At 46.1% G+C, this 24,161-nt stretch overlaps 1 protein-coding gene across 2 annotated transcripts in view; it reads right to left on the bottom strand.

The window, feature by feature from the left end:
- CACNG5 (calcium voltage-gated channel auxiliary subunit gamma 5) overlaps positions 1 to 24,161 on the bottom strand; it is a 59,275-nt gene that overhangs the window by 21,678 nt on the left and 13,436 nt on the right. The window lies entirely within an intron of this gene.

Consider the following 24,161-nt stretch of genomic DNA (forward strand, 5'->3'; position numbering starts at 1 on the left):
ATTCTCTCCTTGGGGAGTTCCTTCAGCACATCCCACTTGATTTGCTCTGGCCTATCACTTTTTAAACTCTCCTAAGCAAAATATTTGGCCAAAAAAGAAATTTTCTTGGTAGTTGGCTCAAGTCTGGTACAGGGAAATCCAAACTGCCTGTGAGCTAGAGTTCAACAAGTACAGTATTAATGTATACAAAAAGTGCTGGTGTCATTGAAGTTTGCTCTACCTAGTTCTGAATGTGTTTTTCCAGCACCATGCTGCTCATCATGAATCATGTGGCATCACCCCCCCCCCAAAAAATGTTTATGGCTCAGAATGTGAAACGAGTTTCTGTGAGAATCTGTGCATTGAGTGGTCAGTGATCGGAATGCCATGTGTTCAGAGCCATCTGCTTTGTAGACCCACGTATTCAAGACTCTAGAAGCTTAAACCTCCATAGAAACACTCCCTGAGTGCTGTGACCAATGCAACCAGACCCTGTCTAAGCAGTCTTTTATTTGATGTGCATGTCATCTATTTGAGTCAGTTCTCTCCATCCTCTCTTACAATGGTTGCTGTTCCCCATCCAGATCTAAAACCCTCTCTTGGGAGGGGGAAAAGGGATAGTTGAATCTCCAGAGGCCACTTCTGGGAACCAGAAATTCCTGAGATCGGAGCAGAACCTGGGACTCTGACACAGAGGAGAATGCACCAGCGAGATACGGAATGTCATTGACACAAACTACAGAGGAGCTAAACCCAGTCTCAGACCCTGACACCAAGCCTAAGCCAGGACTTCTCAACAGGAAACCCTTGAGCTAGAGACCCCCAACCTGGAACCCTAAGATAGATCAGCCAGATTCTCCTAAGAGATCATGCACCAAGGGGCCTCGGGCTTCCCAGTGCCTGCTCACCAGCACAATCCATGCACAAGGTAGGAGCTGAGTGAGAGACGATGAAGTGCTAGACCAGGGGACTTCTTCAGAAGGTGGACAGAATCTGGGAATGGTAGTCTGGCCCAAGAGGAATAAAAGGTCTCCCTTGAGCTCCAGACCCTCAACAGAGGAAACTGTCTGATTGGAGCTATCCAGGGTCCTGAAAATGCAGCATTTTATCAGCTACTTACGTAAACTGCCCTCAGGTGCCTGCAATGCTATGCCCCATAGGCTCCCAGATCATGGGTAGGCAAACTAAGGCCCGGGGCCCAGATCCGGCCCAAACACCTTCTAAATCCGGCCCATGGATGGTCCGGGAATCAGCATGTTTTTACATGAGTAGAATGTGCCCTTTTATTTAAAATGCATCTCTGGGGTATTTGTGGGGCATAGGAATTCATTCATTCCCCCCCATATAGTCCGGCCCCCCACAAGGTCTGAGGGACAGTAGACTGGCCCCCTGCTGAAAAAGTTTGCTGACCCCTGCTCCAGATTATGGGAACAAGGGCAATACAATAGGGGGCATGCACACGACAAGAGACAGGAGTAGATCAATTGAGGCTTTATAAGATCACATTGGTGTGATTAAGATTACAAGCTAAAAAGTGGAAGTGTGTGAAGAAGAAGAAGACTTTCTTGTTTTCTATAGTCTGTATTTTAAAATCTTAAAAGAACCCTTTAAGTAAGAAGCAAATGACATAAAAGTTTGCTCTTCCAGTGGAATCATACCTACATGTTCTTTACCGCCCAGTCAGTCTGACATCAATACCAGGGAAGATTCTGGAGCAGATCATTAAGCAAACAGTCTGTGAGCACCTGGAAAGGAATGCTGTGATCACCAATAGTCAGCATGGATTTCTGAAAAATAAGTCATGTCAGACTAACCTGATCTCGTTTTTTGACAGAATTACAAGCCTGGTAGATGAAGGGAACGCAGTGGATGTAGCCTACCTTGATTTCAGCAAGGCATTTGACAAGGTGCCCCATGATATTCTTGTAAAGAAGCTGGTAAAATGCGGTCTTGACTATGCTACCACTCAGTGGATTTGTAACTGGCTGACTGACCGAACCCAAAGGGTGCTCATCAATGGTTCCTCTTCATCCTGGAGAAGAGTGACTAGTGGGGTGCCACAGGGTTCTGTCTTGGGCCCGGTCTTATTCAACATCTTTATCAACGACTTGGATGATGGACTCAAGGGCATCCTGATCAAATTTGCAGATGACACCAAACTGGGAGGGGTGGCTAACACCCCAGAGGACAGGATCACACTTCAAAACGACCTTGACAGATTAGAGAACTGGGCCAAAACAAACAAGATGAATTTTAACAGGGAGAAATGTAAAGTATTGCACTTGGGCAAAAAAAATGAGAGGCACAAATACAAGATGGGTGACACCTGGCTTGAGAGCACTACATGTGAAAAGGATCTAGGAGTCTTGGTTGACCACAAACTAGACATGAGCCAACAGTGTGACGCGGCAGCTAAAAAAGCCAATGCAATTCTGGGCTGCATATAGCATCTAGATCAAGGGAAGTAATAGTGCCACTGTATTCTGCTCTGGTCAGACCTCACCTGGAGTACTGTGTCCAGTTCTGGGCACCACAGTTCAAGAAGGACACTGACAAACTGGAACATGTCCAGAGGAGAGCAACCAAAATGGTCAAAGGCCTGGAAACGATGCCTTATGAGGAACGGCTAAGGGAGCTGGGCATGTTTAGCCTGGAGAAGAGAAGGTTAAGGGGTGATATGATAGCCATGTTCAAATATATAAAAGGATGTCACATAGAGGAGGGAGAAAGGTTGTTTTCTGCTGCTCCAGAGAAGCGGACACGGAGCAATGGATCCAAACTACAAGAAAGAAGATTCCACCTAAACATTAGGAAGAACTTCCTGACAGTAAGAGCTGTTCGACACTGGAATTTGCTGCCAAGGAGTGTGGTGGAGTCTCCTTCTTTGGAGGTCTTTAAGCAAAGGCTTGACAACCATATGTCAGGAGTGCTCTGATGGTGTTTCCTGCTTGGCAGGGGGTTGGACTCGATGGCCCTTGTGGTCTCTTCCAACTCTATGATTCTATGATTCTATTCTATGTTCTATTTCCCAATCCCCTTGCAACAAAAAAATATGTTACTGGTTGTGACTTTTCTCTTTGTAGATTCCTTAAATGCTATGTGCATCTGCAAGGCTGCACACATACAATATTTATGTATTCTGCTTATCAGTTACTGATGATAAAATAATGCAGCGAAGGCAAAAAAAGGGACAGCCATAACGGCACACAAAAGTGTCAGGGAAAAGGGTTTGCAAATCAGAAGGAATATGTAACTATTGAAGGGGTTGTCAACCTGGTCCCTACCGCCCACTAGTGGGCGTTTCAGGATTCTAGATGGGCAGTGGGGGGGGGGGGTTCCTACGGCACAAGCTGAAACCTTCTTCCATTGAGCACTGGTGGGCAGTAAGGAAATTTTACCATCAAGAAAGATGCATTAGTGGGCGGTAGGTATAGAAAGGTTGACTACCCCTGAACTGGGACGCGGGTGGTGCTGTGGGTTAAACCACAGAGCCTAGGGCTTGCCAATCAGAAGGTTGGCGGTTCGAATCCCCGCAACGGGGTAAGCTCTCGTTGCTCAGTCCCTGCTCCTGCCCACCTAGCAGTTCAAAAGCATGAAGTGCAAGTAGATAAATAGGTACCGCTCCAGTGGGAAGGTAAACGGTGTTTCCGTGCACTGCTCTGGTTCACCAGAAGCGGCTTAGTCATGCTGGCCACATGACCGGAAGCTGTAAAGCGAGATGAGCGCCGCAACCCCAGAGTCGTCCACGACTGGACCTAATGGTCAGGGGTCCCTGAACTATTGCATGAAATGTCTTTGTCAACAGATGCATTTGTGCATGCACTAGTGGGTTTTTTGTGGTGTTGGGGGACATGTTACTCCACACTCATTTTTAACACCTTCCCATTAACCAATTAGGGAACATATCCACTGACTTTTCTATCCCACTGTCCAGGATGGCATTTTCATTTACATTCTAAATGCTTACAGAGATCCAGCAATGCTACTTTGCCTTCAGTGCTTTGTGCTAACTCAAGCCTGGAAGTGCTAGCTTTAAGCAAAGGCTTTTAGAGAAGCATTGATGCAGGAAGGAAAGCTGAAAGCCCTAAACTAGCATGGAAAAAACCCCCAAGAGTCAAGTGGGAGAGAGATGGGGAGCAGACTGGCTGACAGCTAATCATCTGAAAGCCGTCTTCATCCCAAGATCACATAGTCGGAGGGTGAAAGAATTACCATCTGCAATGGCCCAGATACTTTCCAATAATGTTTCTGCAGTGTGTTTTTTTTGTCCTCGCTAAATGATACATCATTTCACTCCCACATTCCAGGATCAACGTTTGCTCCCTGCGTCTGAACTGCCTCTCCTAATTTATTCCATTTATTTCCACAACTCAGTCTGCTTCCAAAGACTCTATTAGCCACCAAGACCACCACATTTTATTTACTTAGATTCATTGTCCTTTCTTATCCTAAAAAAGGAGGCTCTTTCAGAAAATACCAGTTAATTTATTTCTTTCAAATTGCGTTTATATTCTATTTATAGATGTAAATAAGGAACTATTGTTATTAGATGCTATCTTTTATGAAGTCATGTTTTCCTACGTTTCTGGTTGTGTCATCAGAGGTCATGCTACAGTCTTATTCCTTTGTATTTTGTCTTCAAGTACAAAAAAGTATTTTTTTTAATGTATAGAATTAGATAAAAATATAACTATAAAAATGGCTCTGAAACAGTCCCAAGTGATTGGTAGTTGGAGCACTGAAGATACAAACTTTTATTTTTCTCCCAGGGTCTCTGTCTCTCCTGCACAGGATAGCTCAGTTGGTTAGAGCATGGTGCTTATAATGCCAAGGTGGCAGGTTCGATTCCCGTATGGGGCAACTGCATATTCCTGCATTGTGGGGGGTTGGACTAGATGATCCTCAGGGTCCCTTTCCTACTCTCCAAGTCTATGATTCTAATAAATTAGTATCTAGAACTTGGAGCTTGTATCTCTCTATGAAGTGGTGAGCACCTCACCTATCGATTTTTGTTTAAAGCAAATGAAATAAAATAGAGCCAGTCACTCCATCATAAAGATAATGATTTGTTCTGGGTGCTAGACACACAAGGTGCTAGAAACCAGTCATCTATGATGAGGCACAGAGTGGGAAGCAGCAGAGTCATTCAAAAATCCAATGATTCTGGAACTGAAATTCTAATATCCTCTCGTGCTCCTTAGTAGATAGATGCATGCCAATGGAAACCAGAATGTTCTTGCTTAAGACTCCCCAATGAATACAGGCAGGACTGAAAAAGGAATCTGGTTTTGAAAGCATTCTCATGTGAACACCCAAATGCTATGTGCAATTCACTGGGCAACCCCTAGGTGTTTATTCACACATGTTTACAAATTGCAACATGAAAGTGTCTTATCTAATTTTGCATTTCACAATAAGCAAAGGCCCAGGTAAGCTTCTGGGGAGTGCAAATTACATCTGTTACCTTGTTGGGTTCCCTCCTCCCCGAAACTTTAAATTTTTCAAAAGTAAAAAGGGAAAGGGAAAGGCTGCTTTTTTCATGTTCTTCAAGTTAATCAGCAGAATGCAATATGGCAGATCAAAACCCTCTGGACATAATTTCTGCTCTTAGGCTCATAATATATTTAACAAGTTATAGAAATGAACAACTCCTGGCTTCCATTAAGCCAACTCCACCTCAGATGAGCCTTGACTTAAATTATTCTCTGTGCTATGCCACCTTATCTAGGTCAAAGAGCTAGGAAGCAAAGAGTAAGGCTAACTCAGTACAACAGACTTATTCGTTACTATTATTAAAAGACTTGGTAGAAGGAAGCTAGCTTTGGTTCAGCAACATCTCTGCTCACATTGTCCAAAAGGCAGAACATAGAATGTGCCAGTCAAATCCATGCACACTGCTTATTCTCACATCAAAGACAACTTTTTAAGATCTCCCTCCCTTGGCTCATGAAGATGTCTTCCTTCTTCTGAAAAAGCTGCCCATCTCAGAACAGACTATATCTGTGTTAAGCGAATAGGATTGATGTGTACCATATACGGAAACAAGATTTTCTAGAGGTAAACAAAATTTGTGTAGCATAAATTTCTGCTTTATTTTAAATATACTATCCCATTTGCATGTTCTAGTTCCATGCAAAAGCAACAATAGCTTTCCCAATCTTTATTTAATTTTACACAGGCATGATTTTTCCGTTAAATTTTTATCCCTGTACCTTCAGCACCCAATTCCCCTGAGGACTGCCAACCTTAAAAAGAAAAAGAAAAACACAGTACATTCAGCCTTCAAATCATTAAAGCACCAAGAACAAACATCATATAAAACCTAATAAGGAAATAAGAGAGAGATGATAAAATTATCACAGTAGCCGAGTAGTCAAATGGTTACAACAAACATGGAAGAATACAGATATCTTTCCTTGGTGCTATGACAACATATTAAGTCCCAGGAGAGATTCCCTAGGGACAGCATTCCAGAAAGGGGGCGCCACACCCGACCAGGTACTCATTTGCCTTACCTTACATGGTGGAGGAGGGATGCGGGTGGCGCTAAACCACAGAGCCTAGGACTTGCCAATCAGAAGGTCGGCGGTTCGAATCCCCACAACGGGGTGAGATCCCGTTGCTCGGTCCCTGCTCCTGCCAACCTAGCAGTTTGAAAGCATGTCAAAGTGCAAGTAGATAAATAGGGACTGCTCTGGCGGGAAAGTAAATGGTGTTTCCGTGCGCTGCTCTGGTTCACCAGAAGCAGCTTAGTCATGCTGGCCACATGACCCGGAAGCTGTATGCTGGCTCCCTCGGCCAATAAAGCGAGATGAGCGCCGCAACCCCAGAGTCATCCACGACTGGACCTAATGGTTAGGGGTCCCTTTACCTTTACCTTTACATGGCGGAGGCACATGGAAGAGATTCTGAAATCTCAGTGATCAGATGAACAACATGGGCATGACAACCTAACAAGTCCTTGGGCAATAAAGCACATGGGACTTTAAAAGCAAGCACCAGCACTTTGGGGTGGTGTTTAACTAAGAGTAGACCAATTTCAATTACTGAACATGACAATGTTAGGCCCCTTAATTTTAATAGGTTCACTCAGAGTAAAACTCAGCTGAATTGAGCTGAGCTTGGAAATGGACCAGGAGACAGTGAAGATGCTTCAGTACAGGTGAGATACGGTCCCAGCATCTGGTCCCAGTTAACAGCCTGGTATTTTGACCTAGCTGCAGTTTCTTGAATTGTGGCCAAAGGCTTCCCCACATTCAACATGTTGTGGTAACCCAATATGGAGCTTACCAGAGCATAAGCAGGGGCACCGAGTAGTGGGGGCTGAGGGGTCTTCAGCCCCCCCCAGAAATTTTCAAGGAGGGGGCTGCTCCCCAAAACCCTGTGCCCCATTCTGCCTCCTCCTCCCACCTGATATTGTTCAGGCATAAGGAGGCTCAGCTCCACACTCCTCATTCCCCACCGGTGCACTAGGCAGGGTCAGGATGCAACACGTCACGTGAGGCACCCCCCCAATATGGAGGTCAAGTTGGCACCCCTGAGCATAAGTAACTTTGGCTTAGCTATATCTCTGTCCCAGGAGGAGACACAGCTAGTACACTAATATAATCTGATGAAAGGTAGAGTGGGTCACTGGATGTACAAACATTTTCGGGGTCACACTGTCTCTCAAGGTGAGCAGTCCCTCATTTGGAGGGTTGCTGAATACACAGAGAATGAGTATGGTATAGCAAATAGCAGGGTGGACTTAAATACGGGAAACCAGCCTCAACCAATCTATGCGCTAAAGAATAACATTTATTAGGTGGTCTTGGGCAATATGGCCAGCTGGCCTACTCTTATCCAATCGGACTGTTTTAAAGACAATCAAGGTAATATCAGGGTAAGCTCTGGAAAGCACTTTGTGCGTTGACAAGTGGCATAGAAATTAGCAAGGAATTGGGGGGGAGGAGAGCCCCCACTTTAATATTTATATAAAAGGTTACAGGTTGACAAAGAACCAGTGCTCTGAGAACACGGGGAGGGGGGAACCCTGAGTTGAGTGTAAATGGTCTAGAGGCACGACTTTCTTACAGTTTGTTACACTTCCCAAGTATACTTTGGAGCTGGCATTGCAAATCTCATCTACACATCTGTCATCCTTGTGAGCAAGAGCCTTTGGCACCAGCTGGGAAGCAGACATTTGGCAAGCTTGCTGCTTTTCTCGGCAAGAAGAATTGGTCAGATTGCTTGAGTTCATGGTGTGCTGGTTGCCTCCGCGGTGGCAAGACTCAGCTAAGAAGGAACAGAGATATTACTTTCTCCCATAGATTTCCTTCTTTTTCATTTCTTTACTGAGTGCTGAGTAGCAACATTTGCACATCACATCCATGTGCCTCATGGTCAGCAAATAATGTTAGATCCACTGTAGTCTAGTGGTTAGAGTGTTGGACCAGGACCTGGGAGACCAGAGTTCAAATTCCCACTCTGCCAAAAAGCTAACTGGGTGACTTTGGGCCATTCACCATGTAGGCCACTTTGAGCTCTTTGGAGGAAAGGTAGGATAAATTTAACAACAATTTTACTGATTGTTACTGACAAAAGGACAATGTTCTCCACTGCACCTAAGCCACAGGGAAAACACAAAGCCCTTCCTACTGCTGCTCCTGTCTAAGCAGCAATAGGGGACAGTCCTGTCTAAGAACTCTTTGATATTATTGAGAACAGATAGAAGAGATTCTGCACAAGGTCAAAGTTCCACCCTCTGTAATGACTGTAATCTGGGCACTCCTCGAAAAAAGTACAGTCGTACCTTGGTTTTCGAACAGCTTAGTTCTCAAACGTTTTGGCTCCCGAACGCCACAAACCTGGAAGTGAGTGTTCCAGTTTGCCAACTATTTTTGGAAGCCGAATATCTGATGGGGCTTCTGTGGCTTCCAGTTGGCTGCAGTAGCTTCCTGCAGTCAATCAGAAGTCGCACTTTGGTTTTCTGACGTTTTTGAAGTCAAACGGACTTCCAGGACGGATTTTGTTTGACTTCCAAGGTACGACTGTATTGTGGAACTAGATAGGGCCCACAAAGGGGAAGCAGAAACAGCTTTCTCCTTTCTCAACAGATCTGAAATTTGCTCCTCTGCGGACAGGGGTTTCCCCATGCTGGGTATAGAGAGATCCACTGAATGGGAAAATGACCAAATCAATGTGCTTCGATGGATACCATTTGCTACACAAAGTTCAGCTTTGACATCGGCGGTACATTTTTGTAACCATAAGTTTACGAGCCCATAACCATAAGCAAGAGCCATGCTGATCTGCAAATGCAGATTCCTTAAATTTGAGTAATATTTACCAACCATGGAAGGGGCGGCAGGAGGTGGAGAGACCTGCTAAGCTTCTTCTGAAAATAGTACAGGAGCTAGTGAGCCGCGTGAAATTTAACACACAGAGATCTCCTTCCGCATCATTCCTGCAACATCAGCTTCATGCTGACTCTTGTGTTCTGGCATCTCGGGAGCCTTTGGTCCTCCATATGTTATTAGACCACAACTCCCATCATTTCTTGCCATTTGCCGTGTTGTCTGGGGCTGCTGGGAGTCGGAATACCTGGAGGGTCACAGGTCCCCCATCCCTGCTCTGCCTCTTTTGTTGTCGATCTTTTACTTCTTTTTAAAAAGATACTGCATTGCAAAGCTATCCCTGCCTTATGCCAAACTTAGCATGTCGATCGATTAAATACCTTTTTGTGCCAAAAGCAAGCTGGAGTTGCTACTTTTTGCAGCAAGGACATTGTGCCAGATGGAGATTAGTTCAACTCAGTGAATATATCAAACGGCTACATGGGAGCTTGCAAGGAACTGGGACAGAGCAGAAATAGCCCTGATGCTGGCCTTCACATTTAACAGAGGCACTTCCAAGAGCTGGCAGATGGAGGAAGCCTTTGCAAGAAATGCCTCTACTTATACCAAAATGGCTTATTTAAAGGCCAAGACTTAAAATTAATCTCATTGAAGCCAACTAGGCATGTGGAAAAGGAAGGCAGAATTTAACCCAGAAACAACAGCATTTCACCGCAGCAGTTCTGCATGCTTGCAGAGGGAATTCCTAATGGCAGGGAGCCAGGAAAGGGGTCCGTGTGTAAGGAGCTTGCTCCTTTTTTAAAAAAACAGCAACAACCCAAAGAGGTGTTTTCCTGGGAATTTTGGCTGTGTCCAGAAGCCACCTCTCTTGTGACACTGACCCGTGACCTACTGGTCACCCTGGCAGGATTGACCTGGAAAAGTAAGCATTTGTCACAAGTGCCCTAAGCCAAGCAACCATCTGCTGTCTATCTTCACTGTGTCCTGCCTCAGTAGCTGGCACGTTTGCCACATGTGTCCTCCTAGCACACTGTTAGAAAGTCATTGCCCCATGCCATCCCTGCCTCACTCCCCCTACTGATAGCTCAAGAGGAGGCGTCTACAAGGAGGGAATATAGCTTTGATCAGTGGCTGTACTATGGAAGAAGGGTGTATTTGTTAGAAAACAATACAGTGGTACCTCGGGTTACAGACGCTTTAGGATACAGACTCCACTAACCCAGAAATAGTACCTCGGGTTAAGAACTTTGCTTCAGGATGAGAACAGAAATCGTGCTCCGGCAGTGGAGCAGCAGAAGGCCCCATTAGCTAAAGTGGTGCTTCAGGTTAAGAACAGTTTCAGGTTAAGAACGGACCTCCGAGGTCCAGAGGTACCACTGTATGTGTTATACATGACTTGGACCTATAATAATTACGCCATGTTCTCCTTCTGAAGCTATTACTATGTCACACAACAGCCAAGTCAGATTTGCCATTCAGTGGTGAACTCTACAACCCTCGAGATCCTAAGAGTCTTGCCATCACATACCAAACCATTGTGGCTTCAACTGCAGCAATTACTCCATCTCCTTATGTGACAAGCATCAAGATGCCTGGTGCTGGTGGGGCCCAAGAGGAGCAGAAGGGGGTTGTGGCTCCACAGATGGAAACAAAGACACCACCCCAGGAGTCTCTGAGCACTCTCCTGTCTTGAAAAGAGCTGGAGAGAGGAAGCACAACTTTTTGCACTCCTTTTGGCCCCCTCCTTCAAAAACTTCCAGTTGCCAAGCAGGCACCTCTCTATCTGGGGGATGGGATACCGTCAAGTATCTCCAGTTGGTTGGTGGTGGGCCATGTGCAACTCTTGACAAGCATCCACCTACATTGACTGTCAAGGTCAACCACGGAACTGCAGCCAATCCCAGCTCCTGGACACTTGTATTCTTGCTGATAGATGAAGAGGTCCTTGTAGCAGCTGAAATGGGTCTGCCAAAAGGCCTCTCATCAAGGCACGGATCTGCTTAGCTTGTGCAATGGAAGTGCAGCATGCGACTTCAACATGCTCTGGGCAAATGGAACCCCATATATTTTTGAGAACTGTCACTTTACGGCAGGCGGTAATTGCTTATAAGAGATGCTTGTGACGAAGTTACATTGACTGAGCTGTCTCGGGATACAGTTTGCCTTTCAGAAGGAGTGGTTATATTCAAGTATGTTGGGTCCGCAATACACACACTTCTTTCTGTGAAGCACGTGTTCTACAGCCCCTACAGCTTCTACTTGCTTCCACTTTTGAGGATGCTGTCCTCCTTTGTAAAGATCCTACTTTGAAGAGACAAACAAACAAAGGAAGAACAATGCCCACACTACTCTGGGCTTCAAGAGTCTCTTGCACAGACGCCACACCTTGCCTGCAACCGATGCTCTTGAGTGATAAATTATTCCCTCACCCTCCTAACCTAGTCTTGTAGGCAGCAACTCTCTGTTAAGTCCTGTGCCTTAATTTAAACCTTGCTGCAACAGTGCAAAGCATTCCCACCTACAAAAGAGTCACATTTGCCACTAAAATTAGCCGGAACATGTGTCATTTTGCGAATTCAAAAGGAAAAGAAAACACGGAAACAAAAGAGGCTTGGGCGGAACAAGCACCTTGTGTGTTAATGTCCCTGCGGTAGGATGAAATCATTAGCTCCGTTTTTTTGTTACCTTTACAATGTCTAAAGCGCTGCCTTTTCAAAAGGCACCCTGCCAAGAAGGCAGCTCCTTCCTCTCTGTCAATGCAGCTCCTCACTGGGCCCTGTAATCACAGCAAACCCTCCTAATAGGAAGCAATTCCCAGCAAGGACTTGGTTCTGGGGGTTGCCCAAACAGCTAGGGAAGGGACAAGCTTGGTCAAGCTGACAAGAGCTTTCTCTAAGGCAGGCCGGCTTCCACCTGTTCGCTGAAGAATGGCCTGAATGTGGTGGTAAGGAGAGGCAAGGGAGAGCAGAAGAGGAGGAGGAAGAAGAAGAGCTTAATTCATTTTGGAGGTCCGTTCTTAACCTGAAACTGTTCTTAACCCGAGGAACTACTTTAGCTAATGGGGTCTCCCACTGCCGCCACGTGATTTCTGTTCTCATCCTGAAGCAAAGTTCTTAACCTGAGGTACTATTTCTGGGTTAGCGGAGTCTGTAACCTGAAGCGTATGTAACCTGAAGCGTCTGTAATCCAAGGTACCACTGTAGAGTTATTGTGGCATGAATCTGTGCTTGCAATTGTGACAGAAATTCTCACAACCAAGTGTCTTAGGTAAGGAAAGGGCAGAATTTTTCTCCAATCAGAGAAGCAATTGTGGCAGCCAAAACCCTCTCTCAACCAAAGCAAAACACTTCACAAAACGCTTAATTGGATGCTAGGTATATTGTACAACTGCAATGCTTACATATCCACATCTTCGCAAGGGAAGAGGATGGAGAGAAAACCAGAACAATTCCCCACACCTCTGTGACCTCACAGTCACACCCCCTTGACTTCCTAGCAGCCCTGCCAGTTCTGGTGGGCACCAAACTCTAAGCCATTTTTAGCCTTTGTCAAAAAATCAACATTTGGAAGGCCCCTTGCTGCAGTTTGCCGATTCCAGCCTAAAAACACATGGCCTGGCATGGCATTATTTTACTTATACTTCATTTAACATCCAGGCCACACATTTGTTGGTAAGGCTGACTGAACGGAATACCCCTTGTTTATTTTATCTAGAAATAACTATCCCTGCCCTTCTAATGTCAATGTACTACTCAGGGCTCTTTAGCAACATTTTAAAACCACAGTACACTAAAAATATATATCAGAGATGGAAAGAATCCAACAGCAAACACACATCAAACATCCATTTAGAAGCAGCAATGAGCAAGACCGTAAGACCTTAGCAGGCAAACGCCTGCCAGAATGCCAATTCAAAGGCTAGCCTATAGATTTCTCATCCCCACCCACTTTATTTTCCTCTATTTGTGGTTTAAAATGTGGGTAAATACGGCAAGGAGTAGGGTGACTAGTTACATGTTGTGGATGCTAATTCATATGGCTATACACCAATGCAGAAATAATTGCTGTGATTTTAACAGAAGCATAATAAATCTTACCAAGAATGGGGAAGATGACTGTGACCTAGGACTCAGCTACACAGCTGCAAATTATACGTTTTAAATGTGTTGTGCGATATACAAATGTGACAATAGATGGCGACAATGAGCTATGCAAAATTCAATGTATTTTTCAAAATGATTTTTTTTGAAAACCATTTTCACAGCGTTTTTTAAAAATGTTTTAAATGTGTGACATTTTAATGTATTTTTAAGCTTTGTTGGAAGCCGCCCAGAGTGGCTGGGGAAACCCAGCCAGATGGGCAGGATACAAATAAATAACAACAACAACAACAACAACAACAACAATTTGTGTGTGTGTAGATTCCAGATTACCCATGTGTCCACTTCATGGCTTTTCTTGCTCTCCCTTGCAGTGGTTCTTTATCTTTAATAGATGCTTCAACTGGACACTCCTTCAAAGAGAGGCCTGTCCTCTTTGAAGTAGGGCAAATGTTCCCCTAGCTCAAGATGGTGGTGGTTGAAACAACGAATAATCTGACGCAGTAATCGTGTCAGAGGGAGTGCACACCTGTGCACATGTGTGACAGAGCAGGTACACTTTCCCTCCAACATTTCTCCAATGAAAATAGGGACATCCTGGGGGCCACTAGGGGCGCATTGGAAGATGGTCGACAATACCATCTCTCCGACCCACACGGGGTAATTAAGAGGCTGTTATGGGAGTAGGCAGCCTCCCTTGTTGCCCCAAGGAAATGGGGAACACTGCCCTTGCCTGCTGTGCCCATAAATCACCCCCTAATTCAAAAGAAGGGGGTGAGGGCCCTAGGCAGAATGCCCCTGTGTGGACCTCGGCTCTCCTGGATGCTGTCTCTGATTGCGCACTAGCTGCAGCAATTTGGAATAATTAATTACAAAAGAAGCAAATGCACATATTTCAAGTGAAGAAGGGGAGTGAAGTCTGCTAATTTAAGTGACCTCTGCAAAAGAAGACGACGGGTTGGAGAAACAGGAATATTTTACGATGAAGATACACCAAAGGCTGGGTATGTTGACAACAGGACTGAATGGGGGGGGGAACCTTTTTTACTTTCCTTCTATGTGATTTACAAGAACCCCTCCTCATTAGAATCGTTGCTTGAACTGACCCAAGCAGGATGATTAAGGTCTGTGTGGAGATAAACTTTAACCAAAAGTATGCTTTATGGAGATTGAGAAGCAATAAGAGCTTTTGGAATGGCGCAGCAATTAATTCGGAGTCGCCATCTTGCCAAAGGATTTATAGCCGGGAGGAGGAACGGACTCATTTTCAGACTGCATTCCTGGTGAATCTCCTCAGAGGTTTTGAGAAAGGAGGCAGATTGGTGAAGATTAATGACACTAAGACTGTTTTGATGTATGGAAGTGATGTTATATGGAAAACGTCTGGATATGGCTACTGGATAAAAAAAATAATATCCATGCAGGATTACAAACTGTTCTAACCAGCTTGTGGAGACTATCAGAGGTCACAAAAAGAAAGGAAAAATATATGAAAATAACAACAAGAGATGTGGAAAAACAATAAGAAAGGACTGGATAGTACTGTGAACATCATAAGGTTAGATTTGTGGACATTAAAACAGCAGTAAGAAGCAAGAAGTTGATTGGATCTCCTTCGGAACTTGAAATATGGGTACCCCCAACAAAATTTTAAAATTTGGCTGTGTAATTTGGAATTTATGTAATTTGGTTTGATTTGATGTGATTGGTCGGTTAATAAAAAAATATTCTTAAAAAAAAGAAAATAGGGACATCCTAGTCCATAATGATAACTATAATAATAATTTATTTATACCCCACCCATGTAACTGGGTTGTCCCAGCCTCTCTGGGTGGCTTCCAAAATATATATAGAACATTTAATATTTAAAAAACTCCCTCAAAACACTTCCCTATACAGTGGTACCTCGGGTTAAGTACTTAATTCGTTCCAGAGGTCCGTTCTTAACCTGAAGCACCACTTTAGCTAATGGGGCCTCCTGCTGCTGCCACATCGCCAGAGCACAATTTCTGTTCTCATCCTGAAGCAAAGTTCTTAACCCAAGGTACTATTTCTGGGTTAGCGGAGTCTGTAACCTAAAGCGTGTGTAACCTGAAGCGTATGTAACCCGAGGTACCACTGTACAGGGCTGCCTTTATATGTCTTCTAAAGGTTGTATAGTTTATCTCCTTGACTTGGGGTTCACATGACTCCATTTCTCCAGTGAAAATGGGGAAATCCTAAGGAAAAGTGGGATACTCTGGAATCAAATCAGAAACTGGGACGGCTTTTGTAAAACCGAGACTGTCCCTGGAAAATAGGGGCACTTGGAGGGTCTCTGCACATAGATATGCAAGTATATATTGTGGGAGGCAGACAGAGGTGAAAACCACTGCGCTCCCAATGAGCATCTGTTCTGTACAAGATTTATCATTTTATTGTTATTACATTTCTCAAGGACTCTTCCCTCCCAAAGGAGCCCAGGGCACTTAACAGAATGAACAGAAATAAAAGAAAAACAATTCCAACCTGTACTGCAAGAAATCTTATTTAACACATTTCTTTTAGATACCATTTGTTAGAAGCAGTGGAATTAAGGACTAAGGCACGTCTAAAAGGAACCATTTCATGGAGGTAAAGGTGAAGGGACCCCTAACCATTAGGTCCAATCGTGGCAGACTCTGAGTTTATGGCGCTCATCTCGCTTTATTGGCCAAGGGAGCCGGCGTACAGCTTCTGGGTCATGTGGCCAGCATGACTAAGCCGCTTCTGGTGAACCAGAGCTGCGCACGGAAACACCGTTTACCTTCCCGCTGGAGCGGTACCTATTTATCTACTTGCATTGGCGTGCTTTCGAACTGCTAGGTTGGCAGGAGCAGGGACCGAGCAACGGGAGCTCACTCCCTCGCGGGGATTCAAACCACCGACCTTCTGATCGGCAAGTCCTAGGCTCTTGTGGTTTAACCCACAGCGCCACCCGCGTCCCATTTCATGGAGGAGAGGGCCACAAAAGGCTACTCGCCAACAATGGTGATGCTTCTGCAGACCAGCTGGCAGAAACCACAGGAGGGGAGAGTGCTCTGGTGCTTGGGTCCTGTTTGTAAGTTTCCCCATAGGCATCTGGTTGGCCACTGTGAAACCAAGAAGCTGGACTACATGGTTCAGTGGCCTGATCCACCAGGGGTCTTCTTATGTTCTTGTATCGCCTGGCTGTGAGTCGTGAAGGCCACTCCCTGCAAAGCCCTTTCCGCCTGGCCTAGGGGGCGAGGCCCAGACTCGCCAGCTCTACTAAAGGGGCTCTTGGTGAGACCAGGGGAACATCGCTATGCCTGACAATAAACCCTAACTATGGGATTCTTTTGCCCCATCTTTTTGTGCCTGCCAAACAGCCGTGTCACCTTATGACAATGTTTTATTCTTTTGTTAATTATGCTGTTTTAAATGTGTATTTTATATTTGACTTCATTTAGTAATTTTTTTTTCTTTCTGAAATGTTTAAGATTTTTTTTGGTTAGCTTTGTTTTAAATATGTATTCTGTAGTTGACCTCCTTTGTAATGTTTTATTTTGAAATCTAAGATAATATTTCAGTTTTCTGTTAATTACAGTGGTACCCATTCGCAACATGAAAAGAGAACAACCCGCAGCGGCACGTCTGCGCGGGTTGCGATTCGCTGCTTCTGTGCATGCGTGTGATGTTATTTTGCGCTTCTGCGCATGCGCGAGCGGCGAAACCCAGAAGGAACCCTTACCGGTACTTCTGGGTCGCCACGGGACGTAACCTGAAAGGACGTAACATGAAGTGGACATAACATGAGGTATGACTATATGTTGCTATGACTGTTTACTCTATATTTGACTTTCTTCAGAAATGTTTGATTCTGGCTTGTTTTATTGATGTTTTAATATGCCATAAACCGCTTTGAGATTTTTCTTAAAAATATAAAGCGGTATAGAAATGCAATAAATGCAATAAATGAATAAATAAATTATAGAGCTGTTTTTGAACTCCAGCTCTTTTTGGACTACAATTTCTATCATCTCTAGCTAGCAGGACCATTGGTCAGGGATGATGGGAATTGTAGTCCAAAACAGCAGGAGACCCAAGTTTTGGAAACCCTATCATAGAGGAAGGGCATAGGTCTGCAATGGACAAAACCTCCAACAACCTGCACATCTAACATATTTGAAATGACGCATGTGCTAGGTTTTGCTTTGTGAATGCTGATATTATAAAATCAGTAATAATAATAAAATTTTAAAAAGCAGTGGAACCGATGTGTGAGAAGTCAGCCTGCTAACCTTGCGAATGCAGCTGAAAATGCTTTTCTCTCTGGGAGGGGTGGGGAATGGCAAACACACAAGCGGACACCTTGCGCCTTGCAACACCAGCACGTTCAAACCGGCGTTGTGATAGAGCGCCAAGGAGTGCCAAGTATGATGAATGGGGTTTTGTTTTGTTTTGTTCTGGGAAAGAAAGCAAACTCATCCATTTTGCAGGCTGATATCATCGGAGAAGTTGCCCAGGCAGTTTGAAGAGCCTTATCCAGGAGGAACGTTTCATAGAGGTTCTGAATCTGAAGCAATGGTGGGCTGGGAAGGCTGGGATACTAGTCTAAGCGTGCAGCGAAAGCAATGGACAAGAGGCCCTTGACAGATGTCCCAGTGCTGCCCAAGCTTTTCTTCCCAGGCAGCTGGACCAAGTGTCCCCACACCTACGGCCCACCAAGCAGTTCCAGCAACCCACGGGCATGGCTGGCGTGCGTCCTGGGGGCATGGCGTGCCTGTTAGGGTACAGTTCCGTTCCACCTTAAAAGGGTACAGGCATGACTGTTGTGTGTCACATGCCTGTTTACTTCCAGCACGGTCTGCTGGGAACTTCCGTTTGTATATTGCTTTTGCTTTCTGCCGTTTTGCTGGAGACGAAGGGAAGCAGACATGTTTTTTCCTTTGTTCCTGCTGCTGAATAAAAAGCTGTAAAATACTGCTTACACATGGCTCTGTCCGCCTCTTCTGCTGTGAGAAGATTTATTCATTCTGCTGATAGAGCGTGCATGGGTCTCTAAACGTATCTGAGGCTCGTGTCGCTGATTGACTGATGCTGTTCCAAGGGAGACCAGTGATCATCCGGCTGCCGGCCGGTGGCTGGAGCCAGCTGGGGGCCTGCCTGATGCCCCCGTCTCCCCAGCAGTATCCCAACAGTGCCGCCCGCAGGGACGTGGCGTGCTGCCTGCGGGGCGTGGCACCCGGCATGGTGGCAGGTGCGTGGTGCGTGTCTGCGGGGGTGGCCACAATAGTACCCCCTCCCCGATGGTGCTGGGGGAGGGGCGCCCCCCGCGCCCAGCTGCTCGTGCCTCAGTACAGCTTTTCCTATTATTCTGTATAAAGATGAGCATATATTTACAACTGCACATGTACACACACCTGTGTAAGCAAGGAACGTAGAAGCAATCACAGCAAACCTTGCCGGTGGCAGAAACAGCGCTAAGTGACTACAGTGGTACCTCAGGTTACATACGCTTCAGGTTACATATGCTTCAGGTTACAGACTCCGCTAACCCAGAAATATTACCTCGGGTTAAGAAATAGTGCTTCAGAATGAGAACAGAAATTGTGTGGCGGCAGCAGGAGGCCCCATTAGCTAAAGTGGTGCTTCAGGTTAAGAACAGTTTCAGGTTAAGAACGGACCTCCGGAACAAATTAAGTTCTTAACCCGAGGTACCACTGTACTGGCAGCAATGACTAGCAACCAACCTTTTGACTACCATATTGTCAGAGGCGTAGCGTGCATGGCTTGTCCCTGGCGTGTGCCCAGGTGCAGGGCTGCGCTGTGCCCCTACCTGCCTGTGACCCTTGGCGGGCACAAACAGGCATACACACCTGAAGGGCGCACTCACACAGCCCCGCCAGCCCCGCACTGCTTTGCGATGCTGCAGGGCTGCATGAGTTCTATACAACAGGCATGCGCCATGAACAGGAAGGGTGCGTCCCTGTTGCATCCTCACATGTGCTCCTTGGACACATGTGTGTTGCACCTGCCAAAGGCTTCAGGCAGGTAGGGGCGCAGCAACATGGGGCTGGCAGGGTGGGGAGGAGCAAAATGCACCCCCATGCATCTGGGGGCACCACCCCTCTGGCCCTCCCTACACGAGGCCACTGCTTACTGGTTAGTATCCGTCTACAACTGTCTAAGGCTAAGGCCACTCATAGCATACATTAAAGCCAGGCATGGCCACACTTGGCCCTCCAACTGTTTTGGGACTACAATGCCCATCATCCCTGACCACTGGTCCTTTTAGCTAGGGATGATGGGAGTTGTAGTCCCAAAACGGCTGGAGGGCCAAGTTTGGCCTCCACTTCATTAAAGCACTATGGTACACTTTTGACATCCATGGCTTCCCACAAAGAATTCTGGGAGATGGAACTTGTTAATGGTGCTGAGAGTTGTTATTCCCAATACAGCTTGGGTCCCACGAAGGAAGAGAGGTGAGATCTAAAGGTACAGAAATATTTTAAATTTCCTCATCCAAAAACAGCACAATCCTATGTATGTTCACACGGAAGTGAGTAATTCAATAGTTAACGGGGATTATGCCGAGAAAAGTGAGCCTATCAGATGTAAGGTCTATTGAATTCAATGAGAGTTCCTTCCAGGTAAGCGTGTAGAGAGCTGCATGGACGACTCTGGGGTTGCGGCGCTCATCTTGCTTTATTGGCCGAGGGAACCGGCGTACAGCTTCCGGGTCATGTGGCCAACATGACTAAGCTGCTTCTGGCGAACCAGAGCAGTGCAAGGAAATGCCATTTACCTTCCCGCCAGAGTGGTACCTATTTATCTACTTGCTCTTTGACGTGCTTTCGAACTGCTAGGTTGGCAGGAGCAGGGACCGAGCAATGGGAGCTCACCCCATCGCGGGGATTCGAACTGCTGACCTTCTGATTGGCAAGCCCTAGGCTCTGTGGTTTAACCCACAGCACCACCCGCATCCCAGCTGCAGTCTTAATGAACCTCAAATGCAGGTTGTAAGTAGGAGAAATTTAAGCTCAATTTCCCCATCAAACTCAATGGAGTTTAAAGTTGAAATCCTATGCTGGCTTACCGAGGAGTAAGCCCCATTGAGCACACCTTCCACTCTGAAGTACTTAACTGGATGGATCATGCCTCTGTTTGGGTCAGAATATTAGGTCACAAAACTTTTCATTCCAACATTACATTGATTTAAGGACCATTATTCAAAAAACAATCAGCTAATTGCCAATGTTCCTAAACTTGTACTATGCTAATTTTATCCTTTCTGGGGATAAAAAAAAATATGCTTCATTCCTCTAAACTAGTCACGTACCAGTGGTAGTTTATTTTTATGGCTCTTGGCAGATTTATAGTGCAAAATATCATTCTCCTACATGTGAAAGTACATTTTCTCGTGTTTGGTGTAACAAAAATGTGTCAGGAGTAGTTCACTGCCACCCACCCCAACAACCCATATGCTAATACTTAAAGCCACATCTGAGGAAACCTTTGATATTCAAGGAATAATTTTTTTGTATATAAATGAGCAAACAGTGTGGAAACTAGAGACAGGCAGTTCCCAAATTACGTGGGGGTTACGTTCTGAAGCCCCACGTGTTTAAGTGAAATCACAAACAGTGGTACCTCGGGTTAAGAACTTAATTCGTTCTGGAGGTCCGTTCTTAACCTGAAGCACCACTTTAGCTAATGAGGCCTCCCCCTGCCGCTGCGCCGCCGGAGCACGGAGATTTCTGTTCTCATCCTGAAGTAAAGTTCTTAACCCGAGGTACTATTTCTGGGTTAGCAGAGTCTGTACCCTGAAGCGTTTGTAAGCAGAAACGTCTGTAACCCGAGGTACCACTGTATATTTGAAACACCATTGGAAAAGCTGGCAAACACCCTCCAAACCTCTGGAACCCCTGGAAAAACTCTTTAAGAAACCAGCAGCACTTATGAGATGCCAAACTCCACCACAATCACTACCCTCTAAACTTCCAAGCTCAAAATTCCAACTCTCCACAGGCTTCAATGGTCAGTGCAAGCAGTGGCGTAGCGTGGGGGGTGCAGGGGGGGCCGGCCGCACCGGGCGCAACATCTGGGGGTTAGGGTTAGGGGGCGCAAATCCACGGGTTAGGGGGCGCAAATTACTTGCCTTGCCCCGGGTGCTGACAACCCACGCTACGCCACTGAGTGAAAGGGCTCCTGGGATTGAACTTGCAAAGGCTTGTGGGATTGCTAGGCACTGTTCCCGTGTATTTTTGTTTTGTTTTTTGCCCTTTCTGCATTCTTTTAGGGCTGTTTTGCCATTTTTTTCTAGTTTGGGCACAATGCACGTGTGCAGGGCGTGCATCCATTGAACCTGTGTAAATGGTGAGTTGCCTGCATTCACATAAACATAAGAAGTTTGAAGCAGCCCTCATAAGCAAAACTCCTAATAATGGGGAGCAGGAATGCTATTTGAGGCAATGCTATTTGTTGAACTCAGGACTGTTCTACCCTACCAGTTGGCCCCATACAAGGCACAGTCTGGGCCGGTGGAGATCCTCTCTGCTTTCCTTTGGGAGCACCTTCACAATAACGGGTTGGAAACTTGCAGAATATGGCAGTTAGCACACTTTTATGAAACAGGTGTTTGGATCACATGCTATTATACACCAGTTAGATCAGCTGTTTATTTCTGGGCCCAGCACAACGTGCTGATTCAAAGCCTGGTTTGGCTATCTGAGGAAGCTACAGCGGTACCTCTAGTTGCAGACACGATCCGTTCCGGGGTGCTGTTCGCACCCTGAAAAGTCCGCAACTAGAGTGGCACTTCTGTGTACGAGCAGAGTGTGATAGAGCGCTTCTGCACATGTGCGAAGTGTGAAGAACGCATCTGCGCGTGTGGCGAAACCTGGAAATATACACTTCCAGGTTTGTCGCGTTCGCAAGCTGAAAAGACGCAACATGAACCTAAGGCAACACGAGGTGTGACTGTATCTGCACCCTGCCCAAACTTGTAAGTTTGGCATCTGAGTCCCCTGCTGGTGAGAGTTGTTAAACTGGTGAGCACCAGGGACAGAGTCTTTCTTGTGGTGGCCCCACATTTCTTGAACACCATCATCCAGGGAGATACCTTGTTTTGGAACACAGGAAACTACGTTACATTGGTGCATCTCATTCAGTATTGTCTACACCAGGGTTTCCCAAAGCTGGGTCTCCAGCTGTTTTCGGACTACAGTTCCCATCATCCCTGACCACTGGTCCTGCTGGCTAGGATGATACAAGTTGTAGTCCAAAAACAGCAGGAGACCCAAGTTTGGGAAACCCTGGTCTACACGATCTCCAGAGTCTCAAGCAGGCATCTCTCTCAGTCCTACCCAGGGGATGTTCTACATGACCGTTTGGAAAACCACAAGGACTTTTTCTTCTGGTGGTCTGCATTCAGGTGGTGTTATGGAGCTGCGCTGTTGTAGACGCTGACCTGCCGCTGTTACATGCAATGTTTTGATGTTATGTTACTATTTCAATAACTGGAATCTTAATATATGGCTTAGGTAGCAAGCTGCCTAAAAGGCGGGACATAAATCTAGTAAACTATTAAACAAGCAAACAAAACTACTCTTGGGAAGTCTCTCTCTCAGGCGTGGCTCCTGTGAAAGTGGAATAACTCTGCATTCATTCCCAGGATGGCTGATGCTAAATGCAAGTGCTGCTTTTGCCATCTCACCTGAAACAAACTTATGTATAGAAGCTTCTCCTGTTGTCCTTTATTAGCAGTCCATCTCCCCTGCCACGGGGCGAGAGCTTTGCAAGGGACCATGGGCACAGCTAGGATTTGATTTTTTGGGGGTAGGACTTTTGTCGGGGGAGGGGGTGCAGAATCGACCTGATTAGTCAGTTAGTTAAGTATTTATATTACTTGATTCAGTGGGCGGGGCAGCTGCTCCTCCCTGCATCCCTGGCTACACCCATGCAAGGGACCCAAGCTGAGGTCAAAGTTCAAACGCCACCACTTGTGAAAAGCTGCAGGGATTCCAGACTCCATCCCGATTCAGAGACCAATAGTGTCCTGCTGGTGAGTGGAGCGCAGCTTTTCTTACTGGGGTGCGACAGACGGAGTGGAAGAAGAAACAGCTTTGCCTCTGCCTTCCGGAGTCCACCATTCCACAGCCCCCACCACTACCCACAGCTAAGTCGCAGCTACCCAAGAAGTGAAACACCAGGCGGTGGCTTGCGCACCTGAACCAGCCTCCCAGGTTCACAAGCGCAGGCAGAACTTTCACATCGCTTCAAGCGCAGGTCAGTGGAGACCGCTGACACGTTCAGCTAAACCCAAGAGTTGCCAAGCATTACAGGGTGAACCGTGTGTGGATCAGGGAGGAAAGAGAGAGGTTCTCGACTACCCAGGCACGCCACCCACCCTGTCCTTCCGCAGATGCTCCAATAAAAGCGACAACCGCCTACATCGAGTCGTCGCGGTCCCCGTGACACGCCGCGCCGCTCCACTCTCGCCAGGTCTCATCCCGGGACAGCCTCCAGCCTCCAAGGGGAACGGTGGTTGTCTGGAATATCCCCACATCCAAGGGAACACCGAGGGCACCCAAAGCGCGGCTCTGGGAGTCAAAGTTGCGCACGAGCCCAGGAGTCCAGAATCGGTCTCTTTCTCACACACAAAACGCAGAGTCCTCTTTGCTGATCGGCACATGGCCAGGGCGCAATGAACACCTCCCCACAAACGTCTTGCGACCCCCACCTCCAAAGCAGCAGAGCCCCGAGA

This window comes from Podarcis raffonei, chromosome 2 (genome assembly GCF_027172205.1).
Source record: "Podarcis raffonei isolate rPodRaf1 chromosome 2, rPodRaf1.pri, whole genome shotgun sequence".
In the NCBI taxonomy this organism is placed as follows: domain Eukaryota; kingdom Metazoa; phylum Chordata; class Lepidosauria; order Squamata; family Lacertidae; genus Podarcis; species Podarcis raffonei.